The sequence below is a fragment of the Schistocerca serialis genome, chromosome 4 (genome assembly GCF_023864345.2).
Source record: "Schistocerca serialis cubense isolate TAMUIC-IGC-003099 chromosome 4, iqSchSeri2.2, whole genome shotgun sequence".
Taxonomy (NCBI): Eukaryota; Metazoa; Arthropoda; class Insecta; order Orthoptera; family Acrididae; genus Schistocerca; species Schistocerca serialis.
Window position 1 is genome coordinate 580,836,078 of NC_064641.1, and position 23,955 is coordinate 580,860,032.

A 23,955-nucleotide genomic window follows, 5' to 3' on the forward strand; every position below is an offset into this window, starting at 1 on the left:
GAAAATTTCTCTCATACTTAGGAAGGGCGTTGGATTGTGTGAGATTACTCATTGCCAAGTTTTCTTTTTTCTACACAAAAATTCGCAGTCCTCTTTCATTACTGAGAATTACAGTGATAACGTACTTGTCGAATTTCGACACCTCATTATGACAAACATCTGGTTACTGAAGAGGGCAGCAGCCTTTTCACAGTTCCAGAGACAGTCTGGACGACTGACTGATATCGCCTGCTAACATAAAGCAAATCGACGCTGCTTTGCTAGTACTACGAACAGCTGAAAACAAGGAGATATTAAAGACATAATTTTTGCCGAGGGCATGATGGTGGCATCCTCTTGGGTGAAATATTCCGGAGGCATACAAGTTCCCAGTTCGAATATCCGGGTGGAGACTACTCAAGAGGATGTCGTCATCAGGAGAGTGGTACCTGGCGCTCTACGGATCGAAACGTAGAATATTAGATCCGTTAATCAGTGAGGTAGGTTACAAAATATAAAAAGGGAAACGGATAGGTTGAAATTAAATATCTTGGGAATTAGTGAAGTTCAGTGGCAGGAGTAGCAGGACTTCTGGTCAGGTGAGTACAGGGTTATAAATAGGAAATCAAATAGGGGTAATGCAGGAGTATGTTTAGTAATGAATAAGAAGATACGGACAAGCTTATATGAAGGATATTGTAACCTTCACAACAGAAAAATATAAATATGTGTGATATTCACATTTAGCGTAACTACCTAACAGTGAAAATATGTATAGCATTGACATTTAGTGTAACCTCCCAAAAGATAAAATAATTATACAATTATATCATTCACATTCAGCGTAACCTCCCAATAAATGAATTCCGTAACCTACCAATAATACAATGTGACTAACCTCTCAATAAAATTGTCGCTCACTTATAACCTTTCAATAATGACTGTGAATTTAAACTGGTAAATTTTGGACGTCAGCAGCGCTGCGTCATTGCCTTGAAAGATCATACTGAATAAATTGAAAATTCTTACCCCAATGAAGTCGCCGGATAACGCATATATATCTGCTCTCATAATAAATTTTTCTGGCACAGCCCAGTGCAATGCTGGCCGATAGATTTGTCATGTATAAAAGGAAAGAACTTTACAATAATCGGGATGACCATGGATTGGAGAAATTAGTAAATTCTTTAAATTGAGATGAATGAATGTCAAAAGCTAATTTTTATAAAAAAGATTATTATTAAGAGATTTTTTTAAACATTTACATGGGACTTGATATAACAATACTACACATGCGCGAGGCTGCTTTTACCTTATATTATATCGCTCAGACTCCGCCATAGCTCCCCACGACCGGCCCAGCCATCTTCGTACACACGACTCCTCGCTACTAGCACTACAACTGCTACACAGTTCCTACTGCAGTCAACACTGCTCTCCGGTCTGAGATTCTCTTATAGCTTACATACCGCAGGCAGCGTGTGAGCAATCCATCGAAATTACTTCTGCTCGAGTGCGCTAGCAACAAATTCCTTAATCATGGACCTCTTACAATATAGTGAACGCATTATCGTTGCCAGTACAGACTCGAAGCCCGCACCAATGACAGTAGTATCAGTTTATATGCCAAATAGCCCCACAGATTATGAAGAATGTTTGATGATATAAAAGAGACTTTTCATGTAGTTAATGGAGATGAAAATTTGTGATGGGGGACTGGAATTCGAAGTAGGAAACGAAAGATAAGGAAAAATAGTAGGTGAATATCGAATAGGGGAAAGGAATGAAAGAGGAAGGCACCTGGTAGAGTTTTGCAGAGAGCATGATTTAATCATCGCTAACACTTGGTTTAAAAATATTGAAAGAAGGTTCTCTACATAGAAAACACCTGGAGGCACCGGAAGGTTTCAGACTGATTAGATAATGATAAGACAGAAATTTCGGAACTAGATTTTAAATTGTTAGACATTTCCAGTGGCAGATGTGGACTATGAACACAATTTATTAGTTAGGAACGTTGGATTCAAGCTGAAGGACGGCAACTGAGCCCAAAATTCCACTATGATAATTTAAAAAATTAGATTGACAAGAAATGCAAAATGTCTAAGCAGGAATGCCTGTAGGACATATTTAAGGATTTAGAAGCATATTTCATTAAGGGGGATATAGATACTACCTACAGGAAAATTAAAGAGGCCTTAGGTGGAAATAGAAGCAGCTGAACAATACGAAGGGGTCATATGGAAAACCCGTCCTAAGCGAATAAGAGTAAGCTGAAAGGAGGAAGGAGTGTGTAGAAGGTCTACAGAAGGGAATGGAAATCAAAAGCAATATTATAAAAATGGAAGAGGAAATACATGAAGATGATATAGGAGATACGATTCTGCGAGATTAGGCCTCGGGAATTCCACCAGAATTACTGATAGCGTGGGTTAGCCCTGACATAACTCTTACATTGGTGTGCAGGATGTATAGGACAGGCGAAATACCTTCAGACTTCAAGATGAATTAATAATTCTAATTCCAAAGAAAGCAGTTGCTGTAAAGGGGAGAAAATTACCGAACTATCAGTTTAGTAAGTCATGATTTCATAACACTAACACGAAATTTTCATGTAAAAGTGAAAAAACTAGCAGAGTCATACCTCGGGGAAGATCAGTTTGGATTCCGGAGAAAGGCAGGAATACGTGAGGCAATGCTCACCCTACGACTTATAAGACAGATTAAGGAAAGGCGAACCTACGTTTGTAGCATTTGTAGACTAAGAGCAAACTTTTGACAATATTGACTGGAAACCAGACGGCAATTGTAATAGTCGACAGGCACGAAAGAGAAGCGCCGATTGAGAAGAGAATGAGACAAGGATCGCAGCCTATCACTGACATTTTTCATTCTTTACTTTGAGTAAGAAATAACGGAAACAAAACCAAGATTTGGAGTAGGTTCAGGGAGATTGAACGAAAACTTTGAGGTTTGCTGATGACTTTGTAATTCTGTCAGAGATAGTAAATGATTTGGAAGAGCAGTTGAACGGAATGGGCAGTGCCTTGAAAGGAGAGTATAAAATGAAAATCAACGAAAGAGCAAACGAAGGATAATGGAATGTAATCGAATTAAATCAAGTGATGCTGAAGGAATTAGATTGAAAAACGAGGCACTGAAAACAGTAGATGACTTTTCAAATATGACAACAAAATGACTAACGACGGAAGGACATAAAATGTGGACTGGTAATGGCAAGAAAAGCGTTTATGAAGAGGAGAAATTTGTTAACGCTGAATATAGAATAAGTGTTAGGTAGTCTTTTCTGAAGGTATTAGTATGCAATGTAGCTGTATATGAACGATAAACAGTTTAGACAAGAAGAGAATAGAAGCTTTTGAAAAGTGGTGCTACAGAAGAATGCTGAAGATTAAATGGGTGGATTACGTAACTAATGAGGAAGTACTGAACAGAACTGGGGAGGCAACGAATTTGAGGTACAAAATGATTAAAAGAAGGATCTGGTTGACAGGGTTACGGACATGTTACCACAAAATGACATGACAATATTGAGGACGAGGGCTGCCTCTCACTTCTTGCACTTCGATTGAAATTTTTTTGTCGTATAAGAACCAATGACTGCTGACTTAAATGTGAAGTTGTTGGATCACAGGTGACTTGAGTGTTTCTCATTTGATGCTAATGAGCGGAATGAAAAAAATGTAATGTTTCTTAACGACAGTGACATTGTTACTGAACAGTAAAAGAAATGTAGAATTTTTATAGCGAAATCTATATCATGACGGCATTGACAGGAAAGCAAATTTTTGTAGGACAACGAGACAAAAGTAATGTTTTATAATAAAATTTATAACTAGACTAGTTTTGATTGTTTTTTTTTGCTCTGTAATATTTTATATAAAGAAACACTTTATTGTTGATACCGCATTGTAATGAGAACTACCTCTTGTTACTGCCTTCTTTGCAACTAGCATGAAAGCTCAAACAAATGAGAAACTACATTGCCGTACTCAAAGTTTATCCGAGGTAAGTGGTTGTTGCTCAAGGATTTTGTGACATTCATCAAACTGATTTGCCTAGCCTGATTGCAGATTCCAAAGAAAACTCGTGCTGTAAATATCTGTTAACAGTTATTAACGTAGTGCAAGCTACCAGTATTTTCCAAAAAATCAAGTGGAAACTGTGCTTTTACAAGCGATCATATCTCAGGTCCTGTTCCATTTGTGTAGGCCTGCCTACTGGACAAATGAGCATACTGTGGCTTTCCTACAGTACAGGGTCAAAATTTAAACATTTCATACTTCCTACACCCCAGACGTATTGAGCAAATTAGTTGATTCTTTTATATCAGGTGTGGTCTTCGATGACTTATAAATACACCGTTTGCTCATTGGCGATTCGTCAGAAAACACCTAAAACGATTATTTTTCGGTACCAAAATACCGGTTGTAGGGATGGCCACTTCTACAATTTCTTTACATTGTAAGTTATAGACATTTTTACCATAATTTCTTAAGATGAAGCTCTAACCGAGCCGTGAAACATTTTTTGATATGACTGTCCGTTGGCGAGGTCTAGAGGTTCAAAGTTAGCGTGTGTATGTACGTAAGATATACACATAATATCCGCTCTGAGGCGTAAATGTGGATTTAATTGTCGTAATGAACTCATGGCAAGAGTTGTGGGATTATTGAAAGTGTTCTGGGGCCACACAATTACGTTTTCAATAGCCAGTTTTTCACCACTAAAACCTTACGACGCGCTGTCTCTCTATAATGGACACTTCACGCCTATACAGGCTGGCTTGACCCGCAAATAATTCGGTGGTGCCACCTGTCGGCATAAGCAGCTTACAAAAAATGATTTTATGAGCTGAAATTCTTTGTACTTGCAAATCAAGCATGGAATATATTGGTATATATTAGGTGTAGCATTAAAACGTTGTGCGTTTTCATGTAAAGTAGTGCATAATGAACCTGTCGGGATGGGAGACAGTTTTGTGTTAACCTTATACACTCCTGGAAATTGAAATAAGAACACCGTGAATTCATTGTCCCAGGAAGGGGAAACTTTATTGACACATTCCTGGGGTCAGATACATCACATGATCACACTGACAGAACCACAGGCACATAGACACAGGCAACAGAGCATGCACAATGTCGACACTAGTACAGTGTATATCCACCTTTCGCAGCAATGCAGGCTGCTATTCTCCCATGGAGACGATCGTAGAGATGCTGGATGTAGTCCTGTGGAACGGCTTGCCATGCCATTTCCACCTGGCGCCTCAGTTGGACCAGCGTTCGTGCTGGACGTGCAGACCGCGTGAGACGACGCTTCATCCAGTCCCAAACATGCTCAATGGGGGACAGATCCGGAGATCTTGCTGGCCAGGGTAGTTGACTTACACCTTCTAGAGCACGTTGGGTGGCACGGGATACATGCGGACGTGCATTGTCCTGTTGGAACAGCAAGTTCCCTTGCCGGTCTAGGAATGGTAGAACGATGGGTTCGATGACGGTTTGGATGTACCGTGCACCATTCAGTGTCCCCTCGACGATCACCAGTGGTGTACGGACAGTGTAGGAGATCGCTCCCCACACCATGATGCCGGGTGTTGGCCCTGTGTGCCTCGGTCGTATGCAGTCCTGATTGTGGCGCTCACCTGCACGGCGCCAAACACGCATACGACCATCACTGGCACCAAGGCAGAAGCGACTCTCATCGCTGAAGACGACACGTCTCCATTCGTCCCTCCATTCACGCCTGTCGCGACACCACTGGAGGCGGGCTGCACGATGTTGGGGCGTGAGCGGAAGACGGCCTAACGGTGTGCGGGACCGTAGCCCAGCTTCATGGAGACGGTTGCGAATGGTCCTCGCCGATACCCCAGGAGCAAGTGTCCCTAATTTGCTGAGAAGTGGCGGTGCGGTCCCCTACGGCACTGCGTAGGATCCTACGGTCTTGGCGTGCATCCGTGCGTCGCTGCGGTCCGGTACCAGGTCGACGGGCACGTGCACCTTCCGCCGACCACTGGCGACAACATCGATGTACTGTGGAGACCTCACGCCCCACGTGTTGAGCAATTCGGCGGTACGTCCAACCGGCCTCCCGCATGCCCACCATACGCCCTCGCTCAAAGTCCGTCAACTGCACATACGGTTCACGTCCACGCTGTCGCGGCATGCTACCAGTGTTAAAGACTGCGATGGAGCTCCGTATGCCACGGCAAACTGGCTGACACTGACGGCGGCGGTGAGCAAATGCTGCGCAGCTAGCGCCATTCGACGGCCAACACCGCGGTTCCTGGTGTGTCCGCTGTGCCGTGCGTGTGATCATTGCTTGTACAGCCCTCTCGCAGTGTCCGGAGCAAGTATGGTGGGTCTGACACACCGGTGTCAATGTGTTCTTTTTTCCATTTCCAGGAGTGTATTTCTTTGATATTTATATATATTGATATATATATTTCTTTGATATTTATAAATGTCAAACTATGTAAATGTGTTGACGTTTATTAGTAAACCGCTAAAACTTTAATGACCTATACAATTCCTTATATGTATATAAGCAACATGCCCCGATGTAACAGGGGAAAGGAGGAAACCAGCCAAAAAATGCTTCTGTTGGCGCACAAAAAAGGGAATATGCTCCTCTTTAAACGACTCTGACAGAAAGGTGGGGAACCAGCCGCCTTGATCCTAATTTCGCCATCCTCGCCAAAAAGTTTGGCATGCAAATATATTCGCGCTTTTGTGTGTTCAAAGAGAGCAGCACAAATACAGTGACATTGGCACAGAGAGGAGACAGTGTCAGTGGTAGAGATACAGAGAGAGGAGACAGTGATAGTAGCAGAAAGAAAGTGGTAGTGAAGGAGGAAGAGAGATGAATGAAGACAAGAGCTGTGGGAACCAAAGAGAGAACTGAGGTGAGATAGTGGCAGTAAAATACAAAGAGAAAAGGATGCGGACAGCAGCAATAGGAGTAAAAGAGAGAGAAGACAGTGGAAATGAAAGAGAGTGATGTCTGGAAACCAAATATAGGTTAAGAGAGTAAAAACCCCCAACCACTCCCCCTCGCCCCCATCCTCCCCACCCACCCTCCCAAGACCAGCGAACTGTACTGAAGAGCCATCGTGTAGGGCCCCCGCGAGCACGCAAAAGTCCCGCAACACGACGTGGCATGGACTCGTCTAATACTCGTATCAGGAGTAGTGCTGGAGGGAATTGACACCATGAATCCTGCAGGGCTGTCCATAAATCCGTAAGAGTACGGGGGGTGCAGATCTCTTCTGAACAGCATATCCCAGGTATGCTCAATAATCTTCATGTCTGGGGAGTTTGGTGCACAGGAAAGTGTTTAAATTCAGAAGAGTGTTCCTGGAGCCACTTTTCAGCATTTCTGGACATGAGGGGTGTCGCATTGTCCTGCTGGAATTGCCCAAGTCCATCGGAATGCACAGTGGACATGAAGACTTGAATGGGGGTAGGTGATCAGACAGGTATCAACTGCCAAAATCGTATGTAGACGAATCAGGGGTCCCATATCACTGCAACTGCACATGGGCCACACCATTAGTCGAAGGACTCGGATAATTTGGGGTCTTTCGAGCCAACCTGACATATATTCTTTTCGAAAAATAACTTCTCGATGCAAAAGGTTGGATACATATATGTGTGCGCTATATATTTCCATACACATTTTTAAAGTAGTATCTTCGAAATTAACGAAGTACACTACAGAAAAATTTCATCTGCATAAACAATTTCCAGACGTTTCCATGTACAGTAGATGTCACAATGTATATACAATGAATTTTTAAACAGTGTAAATGCCTGTTAATCATTACAGCTTATGTAGTTAAATAATACCAGTAAAATAATTAAATATTTACCTTAAAACATCAACTGAAATATTGTACAATACCTACTATTCAATAGAGGTAGAAGAATATATAATAAAATGTTTTGTATTACTGACGACATACTTTTGAAATATGACTAAAATGTTTTGTATTTGCATCATTATGCGTGCTAATCAATTACTATTTTGTGAACCACTGAATGTAAAGGTGGTAGAAAAAGGGATAGTAATTTGAAATTTAAAATAAAATTTTGCGATCGGAGTAAACTGACAAAATGTGTCAGGCATTTAATAAATTAACCGCCTTCCACATTGGGGGCCATGTAACATCATAGATTAAGGGTCGACCTGCGACAGCAATCGCACAACTTGCGTACGTGCCGCTAGACGCCGCCGCGAGCGCTAAGAGTGCACTGAGATCGTAGGCGCGCGTGTTGCGTACGGGCCGCGAGGTGCCGCCACGAGCGCAACCGCATGTAAGTGCCGACGGAGTTCGGCCAGCTCTCATTTTGTTGGCATCTCATTTTTGCCTATTCTCTTATTTGCTTAGTTACTTAGTTCTTATTCGTAATGGCTCGTGTTATTGTCCTCTCTTTCAGCCATTCTGATTGTTTTGATTTAATCCCAATTGAGAAGTGCTCATTTTGGCATTTCACTTTTACATATTTCTCATTTTGCTCATAATATGCTCCTTAGCTTTTTACAGTTGAACTGATTAACGTAGTCTGATGTACTGTTTGTTCATTTCATCCTGTTCATATTTGGATATTCTTTAAATACTGTAACCTTCTCGATGTAGGATTTGTTCTGTGACACAGATGTAAGGTTTTGAATATAAATTATATACGAAACTGTGCATTAAAAGGAATTGATTTTTTCAGTTTGTACTAGATCAGACGACAATTTTGTGTTATGAGGGAGAAATTTGAGGGGCGAACCCATGGAAATAGTCTTAAGTGATCCCCTCTTAAAATAAAAATTTGTGTGACACTGAAAGACGTGACACTGTATGCACCGAAAATTTATATACATAAAAAATATAATTCACACAGCGAACCACGCATATTTGAAATCAACTGAAAAATATTCCTGTCGGTGCATAAGAAAACCGAAAATGCTCCTCTTTAAAAGACTGAAAGAGAAGAGGGGTTCCAGCATCCTCAATCCCCATAGCTTGCCAAAAATATTGACAAGCAAACGTATTCGCACTCTTATAAGACAGATCATTCTAAATCCTTTCACCCAGTCTCACTTTAAAGTGAAGTGTTCATACTCAACATGTCCCTCACATTTCCACTATCCATATATTTCTCACCCTGTGATTGCTTTTCCTCCATTCGGCACTTTCTCGCGTCTGTCTCTCCACCTGTCACTGTTTTCATCCTTTTATCTCACTCTTCCTTACTACTGTCCCCTACTCTGCCACACCATTCACTGTCTCTCTCTGTCCCACTGCCGTTGTCTTTGTCCAATTCTTTCTCCCTCTCATTGCCACTGACTTACTTTCTCGTTTACAGTCTGCTGTGCCTATCGTCAATCACTTTTGTCGCATCAACACACACGTGACTGGAGATGATTTGCTAAGGTTTTTAACACCTAAAGCGAGAAAGTTTAACACACCGGTACAGAGATTGGGAAATGTGGGCAGATTATTTCGTATGAAGCGCCAAAGAAACTGGTATAGGCATGTGTATTCAAATACAGAGATAAGTAAACAGGCGGAATAAGGCGCTGCAGTCAGCAGCGCCTGTATAAGACAAGTGTATGTCGCAGTTGTTAGATCGGTTACTGCTGCTGCAATGGCGGGTTATCAAGATTTAAGTGAATCTGAACGTGATGTTACAGTCGGCGCACGAGCGAGGGGACACTGCGTCTCTGTGGGGTAGCGATGAAGTGGAGATTTTCCTGTACGACTATTTCACGAGTGTACCATGTATATCAGGAATCCGGTGAAACATCAAATCTCTAACACTGCTGCGATCGTAAAAAGATCCTGCAAGAACGGCACCGACGACGACTGAAGAGAATCGTTGAACGTGACAGTAGAGCAACACTTCTGCAAATTGTTGTCGATTTCAGTGCTCGGCCATCAACAAGTGTTAGCGTGTGAACCATTCTACGAAACATTTTCGCTATGGGCTTTCGGAACGGAAGGCCCACTCGTGTACCCTTGATGACTGCGCGACACAGTTTTACGCCTCGACTTGGCCCATCAACACCGACGTTGCACTGCTGATGACTAGATGCATGTTACACGATAGGACGAGTCTCGTTTCAAATTCTATCTAGCGGATGCACGTTTACTGGTGTGTAGAGAACCTCATGAATCCACGGACCCTGGATATCGGCAGGGGACTATTCAAGCTGGTGGAGGCTCTGTAATGGTGTGGCGCATGTGCAGCTGCAGTGATATGGGACCCCTGATTCGTCTACATACGATTCTGGCAGTTGATACGTATGTAAGGATCCTGTCTGATCACCTACCCCCATTCATGTCTTCATGTCCACTGTGCATTCCGACGGACTTGGGCAATTCCAGCAGGACAATGCGACACCCCTCATGTCCAGAATTGCTACAAAGTGGCTCCAGGATCACTCTTCTGAATTTAAACACTTTCCTGTCCACCAAACTCCCCAGACATGAACATTATTTCAGCCATTCTGATTGTTTTGATTTACTCCCAATTGAGAAGTGCTCATTTTGGCATTTTACTTTCGCATTTTTCTCGTTTTGCTAATAATATGCTCTTTAGCATTTTACAGTTGTATTGATTAACATAGTCTCATGTACTGTTTGTTCATTTCAGCCTGTTCATTTTCTGATGTTCTTTAAATACTGTAATAGTTATCGGAAGCATTTCTTTCCCTAACCTTGTGTAAAGTATTCTCGATCTAGGATTTGTTCTGTGACACAGGTGTAAGGTTTTGAATATAAATTATATACGAAACTGTGTTTTAAAAGGAATTGATTTTTCAGTTTGTACTATATCAGACGACAGTTTTGTGTTATGAGGGAGAAATTTGAGGGGCGAACCCATGGAAATAGTCTTAAGTGATCCCCTCTTAAAATAAAAATTTGTGTGACACTGAAAGACGTGGCACTGTAGGCACCGAAAATTTACATATATAAAAAATATACGTCACACTGGAGGCACCGGAGGGATATCGCTTAAGCCTATTTCTAAAGTAAGTTCACAATTTATTCATCGAAATAGGAGTTATATGTATATTTCTCTGTTTGTGGAAAAAAGTGGCATTCTGCTAATCTGTCCGTTTTCTATTTCATGTAAACGAGTGTATGAGCAATTGCAATTATAAATTGATTCTTCAAAATCGACGTTTCAGCTGGTTAAACGAGGTACTTGGTGAGCAACATACTCCATTTTGTCCTAGTGGTTTATCTACCTGTAGAACACCCAAGTGTAGTGAATAGTTTCCAATCGATACTTAGTGAACAATTTCCCTTTCATACGGTACGTAGCGTAGCGTGTACTGCTGTAGATAAGTGGAGCCACGGCCAAGTATAATCAAAACAGGCCGGCGCGTAAGCGTGACGGACATGCGTCCATGAATATTTATTCGTATTCCGTGTGACGACTAGCTTAAGATTTGAAATTGACGTGTGTAATCATGGATTTAAAGGAAGTAGGTGAAGTACAATTGGAGACTAGTGAGACTGAGGAATTAGAAGTTGTTGAAAATCTTTCCAGTATACAAAAGCAATTACGAATCATGACGAGTACCATCTCCGCTATATTTTTTCAAGTAGGTGAGATGAATAAAAAACAGGAAGCCGGGTCGGTACGAGTAGATGACATACATAAAAGTCAGGAATCAGTGTCGGCACAAGTGGGCGAAATGTCTCGTAAGATAGGGACAATTTCTCAAAATCAAACACAAATGGCTCAAGAAATAATAAATCTCAGACGCGAACACGAGGACGCGGTCAGAGAGTTAAATTCGGATGTAAAACAGTTAAAAGGAAATCAAGGTACTCTCGAGGTCATAGTAAATCAACTGTCTACGACACTCGACGAATTGTCATTAAAGCATACGGAAATATCTGTAGAAATAGATTCTCGGGTAACGGAAGCCGTAAATTCCATTTCAAAAGAACATGAAAGATAATCGATAGATCCAACTGCTCAGATTTCTGAAGTAAAAATGCAAATTACTCGGGAATTATCTCAATGGCGAAGGGGAGTAAACGATCAATTAAACAAATTTGGTAATGAGCTTACCGATATTAAAGAGGTAGTCAAGAGTGATGTTTCAACGCCGACACGTGGAGAGAACGTAGTAGATGCTAGTACACAAAAGTGGGGGCAAGCCACCGAAGTAAATTCTGAGGTAACTCGGGATCAGGAATCATATTCATTACCGGGGGCTACGACACCTTATGTAAATATCATTATGGGGGAAAACATTATCAAACACAGGAGGGGTCAGTCATTCTCACCTGCCATGAGTGGGCTGCATCCAGTAGTATTTATTCGTTCTTTTCGTCGCGTGTTACCCATAAAATGGACGGAATTACAAAAGATGCGTTATGCAAGTGGATTCACGTTAAATGATGCGGCCTTGTGAGCCACTGAATTCATTGAAAAATGTTCCACATATGACGAGTTTGAAAAAAGTTTTCTCGCGAAATATTGGTCTTTAGGGGTACAGCAACGACTTCGTGAGGCTGTATTGAACCCCGAGCGGTTTAATTACAGCAAAGGAACGCTCCGAAAGTATTTCGAGAAGTATCTGAATAAAACGAAATACTGGGACGAGCCAATTTCGCGTAAAGATTCGTTGTGCATTCTTAAGAGTAAGATGCCTATTGATATACGCGGAAAATTAATTCACATCCCAGACGCAAACATTGATGAGTTTATGCCCATCCTAGATGCAATTGATATGATGCAGGAGGATGTGCGGGCAAGATCTCTAAATCACAGTCAGTCGTGGAGGAGTGGAAATTTCAGCGTCGCGAGCCGGCTGGCAGAGAACCCAGCTCGGCGTACCAAAGCCGAAACAATAATAACGCGTACGGCTACGGTAGAACAGGCTGGTGGGAACGAGGTACTGCGGATAGGAGGCAGGAACGTAGGTTCACTCCAGGATACTACAATAATAACGAAACGACACAAAACAGAAATCAAGCGAGACAGAATACCAAGACACAAAACCCGATAAATCAAAACTGGCGACAGCATCCGCCACCAATAGTAATCGATGAAGTAAATGATACCGAAATGCGGCCGATTTCTCAGCCAGCGGAAAACAAATTACGGCCGCATTAAGTCCCGAAGTGCAGGCGGGTGGGCGAGATAGGGACGATTCTGATTTAAGATTAAAAATGTTAAGGTACAATGTTGGCACTAACATAAGAAAAAGCATGCGGTTATGAAACCTGCCGTTAAAATATTAATCGAAGGTATTTCAGTGAACGCAGTATTTGATACTGGGTCTGATATTAATGTGATTTCTATGGACTTATTTAGACAGATCACTAAAGTAAAACAGGTGCCAATATTGCCAGTTAGTAATTGTAAGGTTTTGGCAGCGATTGGAGGGAGAAGTAGAAGCGTGAAAATACAAGCGCAATTAGAGATAGAATTTGGAAATGTAGCAATTGAATGCACGTTCCCCATAAATGATGCGCTGATAGTGTACGGGATTTTAGGGTTTTATTTTTTGCAAGAAAAGGATGCGAAGATCGACTTTTCTGACGGGATATGTGAGTTGAAGGTCAAACAGAAAACCTATCTCTCTAAAATTACTGAGGATAACCGACACACATGGAAGGTTTTGCCTGGGTATACAAATGAAGCTCATTTCAAAAAATAAAACTACAGGCTTAGGGAATCAGGTTCAAGAAATAAAATCTGACCGACATGAACAAATGTTAAAAATAGTCTCTGAATCTTCTCAGCTGTCCTCAGAGCAGCGTTCTGAATTGTTTAAAGTTCTTGTGAAATATTAATGAGTATTCGAAGAAAAACCTGGTGCGATTAGGGGATATGAATATAGGATGAATGTCATGCCACATAAAACCTTCTGTCATAGTTCGTACCAAGTACCATGGACAAAAAGGAACGCAGTTAGTAATGAAATTCAAAAGATGCTTGCATGGAACATCATAGAACCATGTGACAGTTCCTATTCGAGCTCCTTACTTGCTGTAGACAAACCAAATAGACAAGTACAGCTAGTTCTCGACGCAAGAGAAATCAATAAAATCATAATAGACGAATTGATACAGAGATATCATGACGTAAAATATTTTTCTAGCCTCGATCTCCAAGCTTCCTACTGGCAAATTCCTATTGCGACACAATCTAGGAAATATACAACCTTCATTCACGCAGGAAGAAGTTATCAATTCAAAGTTTTACCATTCGGTTTAAATATAAGCTCAGGTGTCTTTATTGCGGCGCTTGCTGAAGGGTTGGGTCCTGAACTTATGAGTAAGATATCACTGTTTGTAGACGACATTTTAATCGCCACAAATAGATGGGAGGAACATATGGAAATACTGGAGAATGTATTAAATAAGTTTTTGCATGCTGGTATTACAGCTAATCTGTGTAAAACGAAGTTTGCACTAGAGAAAATCAAATATTTGTGCCATATGATTGATTCGTATGGTATCCTCCCAGATAGTGAAAAATTGAATGTCATAGCAAAATTTCCAGTGCCCAGAAAAAAATGGCAATTAAAAGCTTTTCTGGGGCTGGCGTCATTCTATCGTCGATGTGTTCCAGATCAAATACTAAATGCGGAGCCGTTGTTACGTCTTCTCAAAAAGAATACGTAATGCAATTGGTCTCCAGAATGCCAGTCGGATTTTGAAAAAAATCAAAGAGGCTTTACTAAATGCAAAATTACTCTATAATCCTGATATGAGTATTGAATTTTGTTTGTGTGCAGACGCATCCAATGTGGGATTAGGATTATGTCTGCTCCAAGTTCAAAATATTGATGGACAACCCACCTTTTGCACAATTGCATTTACGAGTAGGACTTTAACCTCATGTGAACAATCTTACTACACTACAGAATTGGAACTACTTGCCATTCTGTGGTCGTTCCAAAAATTCCATTATTATTTAGCTGGTGCACATACCAAAGTCAATTGCGATCATAAGGCGCTAAGCTTTTTGCATAGTAGCAAACTCTTACATGCACGACTTGCAGCGTGGTGTTTTGCTTTGCAAGAATACAGTTACGAGATAGTGTATATCAGTGGTAAGGACAACATTGTTGCTGACGCCCTATCTCGGATGTCCCAAGGACTAAACGAATATTCCCCATCCTCAGATCTAACATTGGAATTTAACGTGATTCTAATGAAAGATGAGGCAAATAGACAGTATTTTATTGACTTAGGTAAAAATATAGCAGTATTGCAAGATGCCGACCCTCGGTGGAACTCGGTTAAACAGGAGCTATTGACAGGTCGTAATCCAAAAATCAGGAAACATTATAGATTTGAAAAACATGTGCTATTTTATAGGATGAATCCTACATCTGAAAAATGGTGTGTATGTATTCCGGTTGATTGTCTAGACCAATTAGTGTGGAATACCCATAACACCTGGGGGCACTTTGGGGTTATTAAGTGTGCTAATAAAATTGGGACATGTTGTTATTTCCCAAATCTTAGAAAGAAAGTCCAGAACTTGATTCGCACTTGTGTAATTTGTCAAAAGGCGAAAGCCATAAATATATGTAGAAAAGGTGAACTACACCCAATATTACCAGACTCTCCATTTGCAGATTTTAGCGGTCGATTTTTGTGGGCCATTCCCAGTAGCCAGGGGTGGTGCAAAATTCTTAGTGGCATTTTTTGATGTTTTTACGAAGTACCTCAGAATTTGTTCTGAAGTCGGCCAAAAGCTCTTCCATACTTCGAAAATTAATTGCTGATTTTATACCACACATGGAAAAACCACAAGCGATATTGTCAGACAATGCGACCACATTTACCTCATCCTTGTGGAAAAGATGTTTGGCCGCTCTACAGATTAGGCAGATACTTATGTCCAAATATCATCTGGAAGCAAACCCTGTAGAAGGGTGTTTCGTGAGTTTAATAGATTTGTAAGGACATATTGCCATAACATCATACTGCTTGGGTCAGTTATGTAAAACCCTTTCAGGAAATTGTAAATAATCTTACGCATTAGGCGACAAACCACACTCCAGAAGAGCTCATGTTTAAAAAGCCCTAACAAAATGAGTGGACAGAAATTTGGCCGAAATTTGCGAATCAAAGCATCTCTTTTGACGAAAAGATCAGGCAGGCGACCATTTTTCTACATCACCAAGCACAATTGAGGAAGGAATATTTTGATAATAGACTAAATGGGAAAAGAACATTTTTAGTCGCTGATAAAGTCCTGATAAGAAGTCATGTGAAATCGTCATATTGTCAAAAAAAGAATAAAAAGTGGCAGCTATTATATACTGGACCTTTTTTAATAGAGAATATACCCCATCCCGGCGTGTATTTATTTGTGTATCCCAGTACCCTTAAACAAAAGGGACTATATCCTTATCAAGACATTAAAAAGTATATAGATTAAAAAAAAAAAAAAAACAGAATGGCTGTACACATAACCATCTTGGACTGAACATCGTATGTTGCTATTAATAAATTTGCTTTTTCACTGTTTTATTCAAATATAGGTAGTACTTACATTCTGAGTAGTGATAAGTCCAAAAAGGGAAAAGAAACAAAGAAATATGTATAATGGACATAGAGTGCAAAAATTGTTTTTATGTTTCTATGTCTAAACAAAAGAAAATACCTTAATCATAGGACAGATAAACGATATACCCTATTGACAATGAGTGATACACCATTGCTTGACCTGAGGACGTTAACAAAAAGGGCAATATTCAAAATTTTTAGGAGCTATTGGACCACTTCTTTAACCACACTCAAACTACATCAATAGCCAGTAAATGTTAGAGATTTGATGTTTTACCGGATTCCTGATGTTCATGGTACACTCGTGAAATAGTCGTACGGGAAAATCTCCACTTCATCGCTACCCCAGAGACGCAGTGTCCCCTCGCTCGTGCGCCGACTGTAACATCACGTTCAGATTCACTTAAATCTTGATAACCTGCCATTGCAGCAGCAGTAACCGATCTAACAACTGCGACATACACTTGTCTTATACAGGCGCTGCTGACTGCAGCGCCTTATTCCGCCTGTTTACTTATCTCTGTATTTGAATACACATGCCTATACCAGTTTCCTTGGCGCTTCATACGAAATAATCTGCCCACATTTCCTAATCTCTGTACCGGTGTGTTACAGTTTCCAGCTTTAGGTGTTAAAAACCCTAGCAAATCATCTCCAGTCACGTGTGTGTTGATGCGACAGCAGTGACTGACGACAGGCACAGCAGACTGTAAACGAGAAAGGAAGTCAGTGGCAATGAGAGAGAGAAAGAATTGGACAAAGACAACGGCAGTAGGACAGAGAGAGACAGTGAATGTGGCAGAGCAGGGGACAGTAGTAAGGAAGAGTGAGATAAAAGGATGAAAACAGTGACAAGTGGAGAGACAGACGCGAGAAAGTGCCGAATAAAGGAAAAGCAATCACAGGAAGAGAATTATATAGATAGTGGCAATGTGAGGGAGATGTTGAGTATGAACACTTCACTTTAAAGTGAGACTGGGTGAAAGGATTTAAATGATCTGTCATATAACAGTGCGAATACGTTTGCTTGTCAATAGTTTTGGCAAGCTATGAGGATTGAGGACGCTGTAACCCCTGTTTTCTTTCAGTCTTTTAAAGAGGAGCATTTTCGGTTTTCTTATGCACCGACAGGAACATTTATCAGTTGATTTCAAATATGTGTGGTTCGCTGTGTGACGTATATTTTTCTTTCTGTGTCACAAATTTTTATTTTAAGAGGGGATCACTTAAGATTATTTCCATGGTTTCGCCCCTCAAATTTCTCCCTCATATCACATAATTGTCGTCAGATGTAGTAAAAACTGAAAAAATAAATTCCTTTTAAAGCACAGTTTCGTATATAATTTATATTCAGAACCTTGCACCAGTGTCACAGAACAAATCTTACATCGAGAATACTTTACACAAGTTTAAGGGAAGAAATGTTTCCGAAAATTAATGCAGTATTTAAAGAACATCAAAATATGAACAGGCTGAAATGAACAAACAGTACATGAGACTATGTTAATCAATTCAACTGTGAAAAGCTAAAAGCATATTATTAGCAAAATGAGAAATATGCAAAAGTGAAATGGCAAAATGAGCACTTCTCAATTGGGATTAAATCAAAACAATCAGAATGGCTGAAAGAGAGCACAATAACACGAGCCATAAACGAATAAGAGCTAAGCAACTAAGCAAATAAGAGAATAGGCAAAAATGAGATGCTAACAAAATGAGAGCTGGCCGAACTCCGTCGGCACTTATATGCGGTTGCGCTCGTGGCGGTACCTCGCGGCCCGTACGCAACCCGCGCGCCTGCGATCGCAATGCACTCTTAGCGCTCGCGGCGGCGTCTAGCGGCCCGTACGCAAGTTGTGCGATTGCTGTCGCAGGTCGACCCTTAATCTATGATGGTACAGGCAATCAAAAGTCTAAAACTGGTATTGAAATTACACCTCCGTTTAGAAAAATATACAGAATAACTAATAATATTGCAAATCTGTCATAAACATAGTTAGGTAAGGAATTTTACAACACTCATTCAAGGGGCTAAGAGAAAAAAAAAGTTAGATTAATCCTTATTGATAACTTTCCGCCAAGAAAACTTCAATTGTGGAGTGATCCAGCAGAACTCTTAAAAGTAAGATGCTAAACGTTTGATGCTCAGGGTTCTTTCAAATGGATTGATATGGTGCAATATCTAATCAGTCATTATAATTACACAAAATGTAGAATAATTACTATGAGACTTTTTGATGTATAAAGATTACACGCTTTTGTCTACTGTGCATAATAAGACCAAAATTATAGATACACAAGAAGCTCAAGCGGCAGTTGTCGAATTTGTTAGTAGTAAACATACGTCGATTTTCAAGAACGGTTTCACCCCGACTACTCCGCTGAGATATTAAAAATTGATGTAGTTCATTACATAAACTCAAGATCTTATCTGATGGACGATTTCATGCCACGACCCTTAGCAGGAGGTGCTACAGTATGTAGTAACAACTACGTAACACATATCTAGCTAAGAAAAGTGTAGAAAAATGTACAAATGGCTGTGTTTTGATAAAACATACAATTGTTGGCCTACTTTGTAAGAGATAACGTGAGGAAGAGAGAGTACATGCGTGTTTTATCTTTTTTGTCTGCAGAGCAGAAGCGGGAGTAGCAATGGTTTATGTGAGAGACACCTCTTACTATGCATTGCTTCAGGATGATGTGATGAGGTTTCTCTCACACTGTCACAAAGTTTCTCTCTCTCTTTCTTTCTTGGCCATCCTGCCAGCTGCTGGATTGGTGTTCGTAATGTGTTCTTCAGATGTGGTAGTTACGTGTATATATATATATATATATATATATGTGTGTGTGTGTGTGTGTGTGTGTGTGTGAGAGAGAGAGAGAGAGAGAGAGAGAGAGAGAGAGATAGAGTGATGATATGAGCACAGTTTTCGATGTACACATTTTTATAGGTGAAATATGAAATAGACAGGTGTTTGCATGTGTGTGTGTGTGTGTGTGTGTGTGTGTGTGTGTGTGTGCACTGAATGACGTCAATTCACACAGTTTAGGTGAAGACGGTAACATAATGAGAATGAATTTCTCATTCTGCAGCTGAATGTGCGCTGAGGATGAAACTTCCTGGCAGATTAAAACTGTATCCCAGACCGAGACTCAAACTCAGGAACTTTACCTTTCGCGGGCAAGTGCTCGATCGAATGAATTACCCAACACGAATCACGAGCCGTCCTCACAGCTTTACGCTCCACCGATACATCTCCTACCATCCCAACTTGGCAGCAGTTGTGCAAAACTTGCGGGAAGTTTGGAAGATAGGAGATGAGGTACTGTCGGATGTACAGGTGTGAGGATCGGTTCTTAATCATGCTTGGGTAGATCCGTTGGTGGAGCACTTGACCATGAAAGGCGAAGGTCCTGACTTCGACTCTTGGTCTGCCACACAGATTAGTCTGACAGGTACTTTCATATCAGCACACACTCTGCTTCATTCTCGAAACATCCCCCAGCCTGTGGCTAATCCATATGTGCGCAATATCGTTTCTTCCTAAGTGCTAGTACCGCAATTTTAGCAGGAGAACTTCTGTTACATTTGGAAGGTTTTAGATGAGGAACTGACGGAAGTAAAGCTGTGAGGAGGAGTCGTGAGTCACGCATGAGTAGTGATACGTGATTCGTTAGTCGTATCATACTTACAAAGTATATCTTAAATATCACGAAATAGGAAGCGGGGTGGAATCATGATTGGTAGTCACACTTTATAATTAAGACACTTTACTGGCATTACGCTTTAAAAAAAAAATAATTTGAGGATTAATAATTGTGGACGAGCCACTAGATAAAACCTTGCAAATACAATTAGAAACCCAACGTAGCCAGTACTCTAACAAACAATTCCAGATTAAAAAAAAGGGGGTTACTGACAAACTTGAGAACTTCTAACTCTCATATAGGACTTCCCTAAAAATAGATATAAAGAACAATTACAGGTAAAGGGTGACTTAATAACACTTGAGCACTAGTGCCAATCTAAGATGCCATTACATAACATGATAGAATAACTTAATTAGAAAAAGCTACAACAGAGACACTGATCTTAAAAAAGTAAATGTTTACGTACTCAGACGTGCTAATAAGAAAATCACTAGAAAAAGCTGCACAAGGAACTCAGCGGAAGCTATGCAGTTTGAGGTTTGGTCAGTTGCCAGTTCGTAGTGTTTAAGAGAACAAGTTCATATACAAACAGGCTACATACAAATATTTATCTACCAGCTTAACCTGCCTTGACGGAAGGAAGATAAATACTAAACTTTGGAAGGGGATATGTGACCATCTCCGGTAGTGACCAGGTTCTTAAACACTGCCACGCCAAGGCGCTGGCACAATTAAAAGTTTCTGCCCGAATCACAAAGACATACCAATAACTCTGAAACATAGAAACACTGGGCAGAACCTTTGACTCACACATGAACAACTGTATTAATAGAGTGCAGGCTTCAAAAACAGCAACATAAAGTCATTTGATTGCAAGAGACACACAAAAAACGAGAAAATTTTCAAATAACGGCCACCTTTTAACTAGGGCAAGAAAGTCTCCCATAATAAAAATAAAATTTAAAACCCCTGAGTTCGTCGGAGAACAGACAATTACGACGGCTTACTCCGTATCAGGTACACAATACGAGGGAGCGGGTTCCACAGCTTCACTGCTTCCCTTCAAATTTCGTTCCCAGCAAAGACAAAGAACTTGTACCTCCAAGCTGCCCATGTCGGCAAAACGCCCAACCAGTTTCACACCACAACGTGTAACGGTCATCACACTCGTTCGGCACCCGTTGACACTCGTCTCCCCCGCGAATTACTCGAGATCTCGAGGGTTCCCGTCGAAGGCTAACAACCAACTCGCTTCGGCTGCGAAGCCGCTTGATAACACACGCGAAACGCAAAGATAGCTTACCTCAACCACAATCCATCTCATTGATACATGAACAAACTATGACTGGCACCAGCTCGCCACGGCTCAACTAGCTCAGATGTTAGAGCATTTCCTGTGCATAGCAAACGTCCCGTGTTAGGGTCTCGGTCTGGTACAATTTTATACTGTAGTACTGACAATATCTTTTTTTGAACATGGCGCCATTTTACACAATGCAAGGAAGATGAAACATTTTTCGATATGGAGATATAGTATGCTTTTGAACATGACGCCATTTTTACGCAATCAAGTACTTCGAGAGCTACGTTATGTTGGGTGCATCATGCCCATTGCCTACTACACACTGACTGGTTGGAGAGGGAACGGTTGAGGACAGAATGGAGAGGACAGGAAGGAGGGTCGGGTGGCATGATGACATCACTGAAACGGGACGAGGCATCTCCCATGATGATGATGATAATGATGATGATGATGACGATAACGATGATGTCGTAGATAAGGAATGTGTGGATTGTGTTCACATTACAACATTGGGTTACATGACAATAAGTGTGTCCAAGGCCCTATAAATATATCACTATCGAAATCGCTTATGCCAGTGGATTTCTTCACTTGCGGTCCGTATCATCCCTACAATGATTTCCCATATATCTCCGCTCCGCTTATAAATTTTCCTTGTCGTGTCACAGTTCGCAACGCTACCGGGAGACTTTCAGTCTCCTATTGGCAATAGTGTAAATGATTTAGATCATCGGTATATTGATGGTGTAGCTCTTCCTGGAACTGGCTCCGTAAGTTTAAAAGAGACAAAACGAATAGATGATAGCAAAAATACACAGCGAAATCGACAAGCGGACTGCACAAGGCGGACAAGCTATTTTTTAGATGATAATCTTTTACTTACTGCTTTATTAATACTGTTAATAATAATACATTTTTCTCCCTTTTGGTTCAGTATTCTTCAAAATGGTTTTATATAAGCTGACCTGAATTCGTCTCTTTTTCCAATCTCTTCATCTAAGTCATTCCCAACGTCCTTAATTATGTGTTTCCCCTCTACGACCCACTGTATCGTTATGGAAGTTATTCGCTGAGGCTGATGATTTTCAAGGGAGCCACCTGATTTATCTGTTCATTTCATTTTCAGCATCCTTTTGTAGCATCACGTACTAAACGGTTCGATTCTCTTCTTTCCTTTGTTTCCCACAGGCCATGATTATCTTCTATATTACGCTATGCGCCAGACGTATATTCTCAGAAATTTCTTTCTCATTTTCTGTGCTTTATACGCTTGATATTGTCGACTCCTTTTGCGAGAAGCGAAATCTTTGTCTTGCTATTCTGCTTCGTATGTGCCCCTTCGTTCAGCCATAATACGTCATATTGCTTTGAAAATTCTTTATTTGGATTACTGCCAGTAGCAAATCTTGTTAGATACAGTCTTCCTCTGAGATTTAATCCCACTTCAAATCCTTACGTTTACTTGTTACATTGCTTGTCCAGTATACATGTTGAACAGAATAGCACAAAGGCTGCTTCCCTTCATTCCGCCGTTTCATATCCAACCGCTTCTCTCTTAGTAGCCACACTTCTTGTTTCGTCTTGTTTCTTGTACACATTGTATACTACCATCTTCCCCTATACCGTATATCTATTTTACTTAAGATTTCTAAGTTCTTGCACAATTTTCTCTAGGTCGGCAAATCATTCACAGGTACCTCAGTTTTTCTAATCTTTGCTTCATTTAGTAAGCGTACCATCTGAAATCCCTTTCGTGAGTCTTTACCTTTCCTTAAGCTAAATTCGTCGTCAGCTGTCATTTATCTTAAGTTTTCATATTTATTCCTAGTGTGTTCTAGCCATCAACCTTAATTCAAGAGCTGTCAATCTGTTCGTACGACAGTTATTGCGTTATCTGCTCAAGCCATCTTCGTGATTTTGAGACTCATTTCCTCCGGAATTTCCGATAGCATGTCACCGTTATTATACATTCTGCACCTTAACCTGAATAATCGTTTGACTGCTACTTTTTCTTATCAGTTTGGTTATAATAATTACCTACCCCACTTTGCCTCATTTGATCCGAGGTCTTTCAGAACATTTTGAAATACTGGCTCTCACGCCAGATCCGTACATCCTTCGAATCAGTATCTTCTTACTTTTATATCACGTTAGGAGGTAACTACTCCTCCTGATACAAACCATTACTGTCCTTTTCCACATGTCTGCCATCTCTTCTGGATTTAGTAGTTGAATTCTTTCTTCACTCTAAATGTTGATAGGCTTTTCTTTTAAATTATCCTAAATTTTTTTTTCACTTTCATTTTTCGATTTCTTCGTGTTTTAGTTACAGCCATCTCGCTTTGTGTGTATAGTAAATAAAAAAAGCACAGAGGTGCATTGGAATAAAAGGAGGCACATAATAATTAAATCGTAATTTCGAGACGTGACCACGGCGAAGACAGTG

General features: G+C 40.6%; 1 protein-coding gene across 1 annotated transcript in view; it reads left to right on the plus strand.

The window, feature by feature from the left end:
- Window positions 1-23,955, plus strand: part of LOC126474617 (carcinine transporter-like) — a 149,446-nt gene that overhangs the window by 119,824 nt on the left and 5,667 nt on the right. The gene's annotated exons all lie outside the window — the stretch shown is intronic.